The 11,375-nt window shown below is 39.0% G+C and overlaps 1 pseudogene; it reads left to right on the top strand.

Moving 5' to 3' along the window:
- Positions 1 to 8,284: 8,284 nt before the first annotated feature.
- On the top strand, positions 8,285 to 8,826 carry LOC120789147 (annotated as a pseudogene).
- Positions 8,827 to 11,375: the final 2,549 nt, after the last annotated feature.

The following is an 11,375-nucleotide window of genomic DNA, read 5'->3' as shown; positions in this document are numbered from 1 at the left end:
TGTGTATCTTAGCCAGTAGCTGAAGCTGTGACAGGAGCATGACACATGGATAGCTCAATACACGGAGCTCTCATGGAGTCAGGGATCAGCTATTCCCATTTTGTTTCACTGAATGATTCAAAACATTTAAAGCTAGACTACATAACTTTGGATAGAATAATTTACAATCTCCCTGTTACAAATGAAAAGTTGAATGTAACTCACATCACTGAGACAGGTGGCAGACTTTAAAAATGTTCTCTACTTGTGACTATATTTACACAACATTTGCGTTGAGGTAAGATAAAAAGTCAGACTTAACACAACAGGAGACATGTTTGGTTCTACTGACTCCTGATGCTGTTCCACCTGCTCTTAAGGTGAACACCCAACAATTCTCATGGCACCGTATCTGCAGCTTCTCATTTTTTCACTGGACGTGTCAACACTTCCACACTAGCAAGAAGCTTTTCGTTTCCAAAACACTGTGTGAATAAGTGACCTATGACATACGTTACTTAGTGCTAAGCAGCTACGAGACATACAAAAGGAAGGATTTTAGAAACTACAGTACTGATCTCCTCCACACACATTTATACACAGATGGTAAAGACAAAGCTTCCTGGCTCACCACTTGATCACTTTTTTTTTTTTGGTCGGCTTAATTTGGCTCATCTGTGTATCATTTATACAGCTCATTGGAAATTGTGGGGGTTTATTTGCAAAAACACCTTACATTCACCATGTAGGAGGAAAAATTAGGTAGAAAGTCCAGAAAACATGCTTCACAATTACTATTCTGATCACGAAGCTGGGTAGAAAAAACAGATCTTTCATTTAAGTAGCACATGGACAACGTTTGTATCTCAATAAATCCCTTATGTATACTATCAGTTCCACAAGTTTTTCATTGTCCTCCTTTTCACCTAAAAAGCAAACCAAACGTTATCTTAAGTGAAGTACTTTGGTGGCAACACGTGCTGACCTATGACATCATAGTGCAACTCTTCCCTGACCTCCCAGAGGTCAGCCTGTATTCATGGCACAATGTGACTGTCAACACTCATTCCCCAGCCTGACGGGAGAAGCGCCACATAATCAGTGCCGTCGTCACTGAGCGATGTCATTAGGAACGGCTGGCTGGGCTTCTATGGCCAATCCGACACCGAGCACATCAGCGCCTGGCTGCTGCTGCTGCTGCTCTGTGACCTCTGTGAACATGGGGCTGCGAGAGCACTAAAGTGTTAGCGCTGGGCTGCGTGCTGCGCTGCTGACCGGACCCATTTGTTCTGCAGCGGAGATGTTGTGGCGAGCCATCTCACTGCACCTTGACATCACAGACCGACACACAAAAAAAACAAACATGTAGTCAGACATATGTGATGTGAAGAAGCCAACATTAGGGGTTATTCTGTTTTCATGCAAATAAAGCAGCGCCTTGGAGGAAAAATGGAAGCATGGCATCTTATTCTGAGCTGCAGGCAGATGTGCTTAAACTGCAGCCTCAAAATGAGAATTAAAATTTCAGTGCAGCGAATGTCTCTCCCTGTGCTGGGGGATCATTTGCAGTCAGAATTTAGCCTCTGCTGACACACACGTTCACATACTTAATAATGGTGTCTACTAGCATGGAACTTGGAACCTTCTTTTCTACAGTCTCAAGCTTTATATCAAATTCAAGATTGCAATTTATCTCCTTGTTAGAGTACACGCCTTAAGCAAAAGCCATCATTTAAAGCTCTATTAATCAATGCGATTGCTAATGTATTGGCCTGGAACGCATCAAATAAATAAGCAATCCCATATGTTCTCCAGTGCGTAAGTGGGTCTAAACGTGCTATTTTGCAGTCATTCCCTTTTTTTTCTACCGTTCAGTTACCGACCACTATGTTAAAAAATACTCAATTTCCAGTTAAAACCTTTTCAGATAGAAGTGCTGGCAAAAAGTCTTGATTAATAGAGAATTTGCCAACTTCCAAACAGACCACAGCTTCCTTTATTTTCTATTCACTGAAAACTTACCAGTCAGTGGGAGCTACACAAAGATATCCTGATGATGCAGAGCAGGCATTTAAAAATGGAAACACCCTGGTAGAGCTAAGGCTGATCCACAGGACTTACAGAGTTTCAATGATGCCCCCAAGAGTAAAGGGAGACTCAACCCTTTACTCAACTCATTTTAGTGCTTATCCTTAAACTGCCACTTTATCTGCTTTAAGTACTTCAGCTCTTTTACTTCAATTCTACTTCAGCTTTTAGTGTTTTCACTTCAACTGATTTCAAACTGCTTCAGCACTTGCGCCTCAGCTGGAACTTTAACATCATCTTTCAGTTTTTCAATTGAACTGCCACTAACTTCTTTCAGGCCATCCAATTCAACTCACACTCCCAGCTTCTTTTAGCCCTTTCACACTGACATTTCAACTACTTTCAGCCATTAGGCTTCAACTGATACTCCATCAGAAACAAACTGAAACTTCAACACCTTTTCGGACTCCATTTGACTGCCATTTAAGTGTCTGCGTAATTCTGTTTCAACTGCCAGTTTACCATCTTTCAGTGTTTCAACTTCAGGTACTATATAATGTCCTTTAATACAATGTAATGTCAGAAGACATAAGAAATTGTTTGAAATGTTTCTGTAGGATTTTTTTAAACAAGCACAGGACACGAAAATTTTGCTTTTTCTATTTACTTATTTTTACCTACCTACCTACCGTTCCTCATAGTGCAGACTAGGCATTACACAAAAATACTAGTCTAAACAAAGAAATTCCCCTTTCATATACAAATCATACATCAAAATGTTGAAAAACATCTCATCTTTAACAAATTTCATCAAGCAACTAACTCCTTTTATTGCTTGTCCGTCAGCTGACACGTAAGTACTGACATGAAATAAAGTCACAATTCTTTTAGTGCTTATGCTTGAACTGATATTTCAAACTCCTTACAACACACTTACACTTTACGTGACACCACTGTCCGTATTTATACTTCAACCAACACCACAGGAACTTCTTCCAGGGTTTCCGCTTCAAATGACACTCAGCTCCCTTTGTCACTGACAGTTTAACTCCTTCCAGTTTTTGCATTTCAACTGACTCTTTAACTCCTTTCAGCTGTTTAATTTCAATTGATACTTCACTCAACATTTACAATTAAACTAAACATAAAATAATTTTAGGACTTCAATTTTACTGAGATAACTTTGCTTATATCATAACAAGTGGTCGTATAGGGTGGCAAATTGCAGCCCTGGACAAAGTGAGTAAGTGGACGTTGAGTTGAGATTATTTTGTCAAACCACTACTTCCAAAGACAAGAATGTACTTTCAATTTAAAGCTATGTCATGTTTGATAATAACATTTAGGAATACAGTGTTTGGTCTCAAGTGTCGGGAATCTCAAATATTTCAACAAATGCAAATTCTTGTTCCGATAAAAAAGGGAATATTTTGTTAGAGAAAAGAGACCAACTGGAAACCACATCAAAAAAAGGTAAGAATTGTAGATTAAATGTACAGTAATAAGTACCTTTAATGTTGTGACTGACTTTAAAGTTTCATCGTAGCTGAATCGATTCTGAAAGTACAGAAAGGGCCATTTAGAGGAAGTGTTTTCAGTTTAAGTTCCAGTTTTGTACAATATGATGAATAGTCAAAACACTTAGAGACAACTCTCAATAACAAAATTACTCAGCTCTGAACTCTGCCCCTTTTTAGCTTTATATAGCCACAGAGACACATGCAAGCAAACATGAACATGAGCACTCCTTTCTGCTTCATGTACATCACATAGTAGAATCTGAAGTTTATTGTAGAGCATTAACAGCTATTCACTGAAGTTAACTGTTGGAGATGGAGTAGTCTTCCCTGGTTTGTAGCTCAAAGAACAGCAGTTCCACTGCCGGGGCTGGCTTGGCTGGTTTCCAGCTACGCGTAGTATAACGAGCAGCAATTACCCTGTGTGACAGGTTAACATTGAGTCCCCTGCCACCACTGCTGCACTGTGTCAGTTTACCCTGAGAAGGCAGCACACCGAGCCGAACACTTCTTATCAGCATTCAGTTAATCAGTGAACCGATCCGGAATCAACAGCTGTGCAGCGGAACATTTCTGGCTCACGACCTTACAGCACAGTTTGGCTCAGGGATTTGATTTTCCACGTTCAGGCTGTTTCACTTGGTTGTTTTTTCTAGGAATCTTACAGTCTTACTGCAAATATGGTGGTAAAAGTGATCACGAGTGAGAGATCTCTTTAGAATTTTGGCTGTAGGGTCTCTGCACTGCATTTCCCAGAGTCATTCAACTTTTCATTTAGCTAATTAAACAGGATAGTCTCTACTGTGAGAATGTTATCCCTCAGTAAAAATCAAATAGGGGAAAATGCCTTTTTTGGGAAGTTCTTTTAACCACAATTTTTATACTAATAAATCAAAGGAGTATGTGTAAAGTAAAAGTTGTTGCTCATAGTGAGGAACCCACTGAGAAATCTGCACTCTCCCTTCACTCTATGGAGTGTTTCAGCATCTTTCAGCTCATTGTTTAGTTTTTGTGTCCCACAAATGTACTGTTTTGGTTCACTGTCACTGCTCTCACCCGCCTCTTCTCCAGCAGTAGCAGGCAGATGAGTTCAGTGGAAAAGCTCTGATAAACTCACCGTACAACACCTGCCGCAGCTAACAGCAGCTCAAAAGCCTGACGCTTCTCTCAGTAGCTGGTGGAGACAATAAACAAAGCCAAAGAGGTGAGAGAATATTATACTTAGATTTGTTTGTTGGCCAGAATCACAGCTCCAAATAAACGCTTCTGTTGCACTGTCTATGTATCTAATACTGTCTGTAAATGTAGTGTTTACAACATACTGCACTGCCCAATGTGTTGACCAACATGCCATGAGCAGCTACTGAATTGCAACAAAAGAAGAGACACTTGCGTATCTTTTTGCTTTCCGTCCAAGCTAACATTGGGCTGAGCTTTTAATCATGTCCACTACATGCATGCATGCATGCATCATTTCCTGGTAAATCCCGTGTGTGTGGGTACATTATGCTATATAGAGAAACAATTATAAAATGTAAATTACTTGATTGGCCATTGGTGAAAAAATGTCCTCCATAATTACAATCGAAATGGGAATTGACAGGATGAAAATCTTAAGGATTCTAACTTTAAAAATGTTAATCATGTTAAGCATCAACTTTTACTAAGCAGTGGCCACGGTAGCCATGAGTGATAACTACAGGATAATGGTGAATGCTAAAACTTACACCAAACATGTCTCCTGGTGAGGTAAGGTGTGATTACTCCCTGATTTACTTTGGTGATAAAACCATTCGAATGGTTGGGTGAAATGACGAAATGTACAACAGCTGCACAAATGAAGAGTGAAAGTCAGTGAAGTGATTTCACTATAACCTAGTGAGCGAAAGTTTAATCTAGGCATACAGGCCTTAAACTCTTTCTGATTTCAGTTCTCTAATACTTTGTAAACATGTGGACAGGCTGCTTAAATGTGTTTTAAATTCAGTACTTAAGCCCTTAAAAATAAAATTAAAAAGGAAAATTGAGGAACATACACAGTATTTTGAAAATCACATTGTTCTAAAATAAATCATTTGGTTGTTTTTGCCTTTTGGTTTCTTATTACATGCAGATTTCACTTTATTCCACTTTAACCAATGTTAATGTGGTTTAAAATGGACTTTAAGGGATATAATTGAGCTACTTTGTTCCCTTGGGATTGCTTCTTCATTCTTATTCTACTTAGATTCACTCTACTGAATCTATAGTACAGGCATGATATTACAGAGTTCTTAGGAGTTTAGGCACATTCCCTAAAGCAAAAACACAGGAATTCCTCTGCTGTTCAGTCTCCTCACCCCACAAACTATACTTTCTGTGGACAAACACCACAGAAGAATACGAGCTCTTTGTGCTGACATTTACTGTTTGCTCAACCTGGAACAGCAGCCAAAGATGCTATAATTCAGTTTAACTACCATGTTGAGTTTAATGGAGTGGTCACACAGCAAACTGGTGTTGGCAGAATGATAACATCCATTGTTATGGTTCAGTCGTCTGATTGCCACAGCTCATTCCAACATACAGCTGTGTCGCTTAGCTTTATGGGCTTCAAACATTTTTTTTAAAAACACGATCAGCCTGATTTGCTTGACGTCCTGCATAACTAAAAAGGTGTGAATGCCTTCATCTTCGTCGTAATGGCCAAGGGAGGAAAACATCTAAACCACAAAGCAAAAGGGAAATAAGACAGTGGTATGCTGAGTGAAGCAATGCTGGACCCAACAAGAAGTGAAAGTGATTTGGTCACAGTGTACTTGAAACTGGTGTCTGTTTCAGTCACCCAACACTTCCTCAGTGTTAATGCCATCTTTCACATGTGTAGCAAAAGTTTATTACCTTTATTTTAGCTCCGCCATACTGGCTTTCTGTTGGTTTTAGGATTTTAAAATTTGTTTGGATCACTTTTAATACTCAACTATGAGACATTTTAAGAAATGTTTAAAAATAATTTGACAGTTCTGAAAATATTCAGAATTGTCTGATATTTGTAGATGATATCATCCTGTCTGTTAAAATGATGGATAGCTGAAAAGTGCTCAGAAAAAAAAAAAAAGAAAAAAAAAGGGGGGGGGTGTTGAACATCTGTAATTCAATGACAAACTCACCCTCTGTGGAAGATCAAGTGATAAGATTAAATGCAAGGAGGAAGTATAGAGTAAGTAAAAAGAGGAAGTACGGCACAGTAAAGATCATATGAATACAATGCCACTATTCTTGTCTGTGTGTCTATGTGCACCTAAGCCTTCTCATACTGAAGACTATTGTATGTAAAGGAACAAAAACACCTTCTCCAAGCCTCCTTTATACTTTTGCACAACCGCTGACCTTAAGTTTTCATTATTACAGTTAATATGACTGGATTGGTTGGATTTCTTCCAAATACTTTACTGCAGTTCAGGTGTGCGGCAAATAATTTTTCGGTTTAAATGAACAAACCAGAGGAAGGACCCTGCTGCTGCACGCAACAATAACCTCAGGTCAGTGCTATAAAGATGGTCATATGCTCCCATATGTCGGCTTGGACTTAAAACTGGATATGTTGAAAAAACATCAAGAGTATCAAATGATTCTGTATGGTGGGCATTTTTTTTTTTCCATTTAAAAAAAAAAAAAAAAGTGTTCTTTTAAGAGGATTTGTTGGAACTCTTGTTCTTCTTTACATAAAAACAAGCAGAAAATGAGATGACAATTTAAGGATGTAGTATACACAGTTGAATGTTAAAAATCAAACTTCATTTATGGTGACATTTTTATGAAGTAATTATCTTAGAATTGTGAGAAAACCTTCAACCCTACTGCAGACCTGCTGGTTTTGGTATACTGCAACTGTAGGCAAGATGTTAATGCAATAGGAGGCTTGTGCTGTCTCCCCCACAGCCCGTCCAGCTACTGAACAAGTGAGCTGACCAACTAGTAGCAGATGTAATGTCCAAGACACGTTCCTTTGCCATTCAGAAACTGGTTGGATATATTGTGGTTGAAATGTTTAATAATCTGCATCACCTTGCTAGATCTTATTTTAAAATGTATACCTTTTTTTGCAACTGCAACATTTCAAACAGATTTCGATGATTCTAATGTAATATAATTATAGTATATTGTACTGTCAGTATGTAATTAAGTTACATGTGGAAACTGCCACTTGATTAATAGAAAGCCTTATCATATTAATACTTTTTTGTCATGGCCATTAGAGCTATAGGCGGAATATCATTTTAGTGAGACTACACTAAAAATATTCAATAAACTCATAAATATAATATAAGTTTGTTAGAACATGCAAATCTTTTTTGCATAATGAACCTTCACTGACAATATTAATGGGTGATCTGGCAAACCATTAAAAATGAGACGACTTAACAAAATTCCAAAACTAAGGATAGTTTTGTGATCTACAGTGATGTAAGCCTTTGCAGGCGTTACAAAAAAAAGGTGCTACTGTTCTTTGTTAACCCTTTCAAAAGGTTTTGTCCGACAGTATTCGAGGTGAAACCGCCTCTCTAAAAAGGTCTTTCGGGGGAACAGCTGTAAATGTGGACAACCCTCAGTGCTCTATGGGCTTCTATGATATGTTGCTGGGTCAGGCTGTTTTCACAAAGGGGCCCTCTGCTTGTCAGGTATAAAAAGGAAGGTCTCCAATAGGTAGACAAACAGTTCAGCTCCAAGAGCAGCACCAGCCGCAGCAGTATTGCCTCCAGTAACAAAACCTGGCAAAGATGAATTCCAGTGGCATGAACGTGATGAGTAGGATCATCTTCTACAAGGACAGGGACTTCCTACGAGTGCATTAGCGACTGTTCTGACATGTCCTCCTACCTGAACCGCTGCCATTCCTGCAGGGTGGAGAGGGGCTGCTTCATGGTGTACGACTGCACCAACTTCATGGGAAACCAGTACCTCATGTGGAGGGGCAAGTACGCTGACTAAATGAGCATAATGGGCATGAGTGACTGTATCAGGTCCTGGTCGCATGATCTCCCTGCACGGAGGGTCCTACAAGATCCGGATCTACGAGAGGGAGAACTTCCAGGGCCAGATGCAAGAGCTGGTGGAGGATTGCGAGAATGTCACAACCGCTATGGCATGTCCAACTTGTCCTGTAACGTGATGGAGGGCCACTGGCTGATTTAAGAACAGCCCAACTTCAGAGGAAGAATGATGTACATGAAGCCTGGAGAGTACAAGAACTTCATGGAGCATGGATTTGAGCAGCTTGAGGTTCATGAGCATAAGGCACATCATTGATCCCTGCTACTAGATGGTGCAGAAATTAGAATCTAAACAAATTCTTGAAAATGAGTTATAAAGCCACTCCTATGCAGCAATATACAATGGATGCTGTCTGCAGCAAAAATGACGACAAAGATCGAATCCACTGAACTGCAAATGCAGACGTCTTTGACTGAGGAGTGGCTGATGAAGAGCCTTCGTACGGAAACACTAATAAGAGTCTACTTTGTTGTAAAAGTTTTAACTGCCACGTATTTTTATGTCTTTTCCCCTCTCTTCTAAATATTTTCTTGCCTTTTCCTACTATTCCTAAAGCTACCTCATCAACCTTTTGACCTAGCATCCTATAATCTTGACTGGCTAATGTAGGCAAAGGTAGGCCTAATAGTTTGTAGGTCTGAGTAACAAATTTCGGCACCAACCAACCGGAGTGCTGAAAAATGGACAGTCAATGATTGATATCCCACATATTGATATTTATGTAAATAATTTTGTCAGTGAAAGGATGCCCACCCCAAAAACTGCTGCTACTGTTGACTGATTCTACATTTGTAAAAAACCTTTGTTTTGCCCTATCAGTTCTGAGGAAATCAGGGGCATTGGAATAAAGAGAACAACAGGAAAACATGGTTTTGGTCTATGTCTTTTTTTTCCCCCTTCTCTTCCACCCTTTGCTCCCTGTTTGAATATCTCAGCCCTGCAATAATGCACAAACATCTGACACACCTTACAGTATTTTTCACAAGTAAATTATTGATATGATATGGATTACAGATTAACTGGGAGAAAGCAACTCCTGAATTTGACAACAGCCAAGGTACAATTGGCCTGTCATCAAGTTACTCATGTTATTTGTGACATTTCGGGCATCTTTATTTCAGCCAATACAGATGTATATATAATTATATATAGAATATTAAAATATGCTTGAATCAGGCAGAATACCAATCCTTAGGATTAGCTGGGGAAAAAAAAAAAAACTTGAACGCATTTTTATTAACAACTCACTACAAAAATTAGTACGTAAATCTTAGCTTAAGCTGATTTACTTTTAAAAGCAGTAAATGCTTGGGGAAATATGTATTTTGAGGAACCTGTAATAAAATAAAAGTATAACTATTAGTACTGTAATTCTATGATGATACCAAGCCCTATGTTCACGAGACCATAACACTAACCCAGACAGATAGGTGGAGCCTGGAGCTGAGCTAAGAGGCACCGTCAGTAGGTTTTTCAGTTTCAAAGTCACCTATCTTTAATGCCTGTAAATCTCCCTTATCAAAGCGTTCAGTTAATCAATGATTCCTGGGGCCTTTTCTTCTGTTTGACTTGAGAAGAATTGTCTAGCTTCCTAACTGGCGGAGACTGCCATATCCTTAGCAAGAAAGCTAGAATCAAGAAAGTGACTGTAATAAATGATTTAGATGTACCAAAAATACTTACATTTTTTAAAAAGGTAATTAACTGCTAAACAGGAATGGAATCTCCTACATTTTAAATGATAAATGAACATATCAAATTGGAAAGTTCACTGATTATACACTGTAGCTCTCTGCATTAATCCTAATAATAATAAAATCAGGCTCCCATGGTGCAGGTCAAGGTGTTTCTGCTTTCTTTGACCTTGTCTGTCCCTTTTCTCACATACAAGCTGTAACAGTTTCAATTGCTCTCTGTCCGGCCTAATTAAAAGTATATTTGAATGGATAAGAGTCATTAGTCAGGCAGCACGATACTGGCAGGGAGTTGGGAACCAATGAGGCCAGTGGCTCCTCTGGGTTACAACCCACTGTTTCAAAGCAGCGCTATAAAAACGCACATATCATAACATATCAGTAGCTATGACTAAGGGAATTTAACCCCAATAGCCCAAGTCCATGTCGTATAACCAGCAGGTAGACAAAGTTAGCGGTGGATCTTTAGGTATTTGCTTCAGGAGTTTATGGAGACCAAATGTCCAAACTGAGAGTAAATATTAGACTTACATTAGTCAGTTGGCCAGGAATATGATTCCAAATGAATGCTAATGTTTCCCCATGGCTGCTGGATGTGTAAACAGTGTGCCAACAGGTTAGCCATAACACCTTTTTAAAGCCATATTTTGTCAAAAATGTGTGATTTTCAGCTTGGAGTGCCAACAAGCTGCTGTACTTGTTGCATCCAAGTGGCAAAAAATAAATAGAAAATAAAATTTAAAAAAAGGGATTAATGCATCTTCAACAATGCCAGCTAGGCTTGTGCCAATTGACAAATTGAATGACATTTTTTCTCCCCCTGCTGATATTAAAAAGGAACTAAATTGTTAAAGAAAACAGCAAATAAAACTTGCTCATTACTGTGGATTACCTGAGATGTGTCTGGTGGAGTGGCTTGTCTGTCCACAGTGATGATGATCACTGTTAATTAGCACAAGTGACTGCTCCTTAATTTAAAGCAACACATTTACAATCCTAATTTGTGTTTGTGTGTGTGTGTGTGTGTGTGTGTGTGTGTGTGTTTCGTGACCCTGGCTCTTTTCCCTGCTCTTTCATTGTATCAGGTCCTGCTGCGGGCCTTATATTTTCTTTTTTTATGCAA

The sequence above is a fragment of the Xiphias gladius genome, chromosome 4 (assembly GCF_016859285.1).
Source record: "Xiphias gladius isolate SHS-SW01 ecotype Sanya breed wild chromosome 4, ASM1685928v1, whole genome shotgun sequence".
In the NCBI taxonomy this organism is placed as follows: domain Eukaryota; kingdom Metazoa; phylum Chordata; class Actinopteri; order Istiophoriformes; family Xiphiidae; genus Xiphias; species Xiphias gladius.
The sequence above is the reverse complement of the archived record's forward strand: the minus strand, read 5'-3'. Positions and strand labels throughout refer to the sequence as shown.